The sequence below is a fragment of the Apis dorsata genome, unplaced genomic scaffold (assembly GCF_000469605.1).
Source record: "Apis dorsata unplaced genomic scaffold, Apis dorsata 1.3 scaffold_365, whole genome shotgun sequence".
Lineage (NCBI taxonomy): Eukaryota > Metazoa > Arthropoda > Insecta > Hymenoptera > Apidae > Apis > Apis dorsata.
The window spans coordinates 316,115-316,570 of record NW_006263630.1 but is presented as its reverse complement, the minus strand read 5'-3'; the positions used below and the strand labels follow the sequence as shown (position 1 = coordinate 316,570).

The 456-nt window shown below is 20.6% G+C and overlaps 1 long non-coding RNA gene across 1 annotated transcript in view; it reads right to left on the bottom strand.

Annotated features, from left to right (window-relative positions):
* LOC116185989 overlaps positions 1–456 on the bottom strand; it is a 1,256-nt gene that overhangs the window by 394 nt on the left and 406 nt on the right. The window lies entirely within an intron of this gene.

Genomic DNA, 456 nt, shown 5'->3' with positions numbered 1-456 from the left:
CTTAAATCTATCTTATATTATACTTAAAACTAGGACTTAAATCTAAAACGCACGCATCTTATCGTTTACATCGAATACAATAAATTACAATAAAAATATCACATATTACAATTAAAATCTAAATCTTAATACTAATTCTTAAATCTATCTTATACTATATTTAAAACTAGGACTTAAATTTAAAACGCACGCATCATTTACATCGAATACAAATACAATTACAATAAAAATATTAAAATCTAAATCTTAATACTAATTCTTAAATCTATCTTATACTATATTTAAAACTAGGACTTAAATTTAAAACGCACGCATCATTTACATCGAATACAAATACAATTACAATAAAAATATTAAAATCTAAATCTTAATACTAAATCTTAAATTTATCTTATATTATACTTAAAATTAGGACTTAAATCTAAAACGTACGCATTTTATCATTTACATCGAATG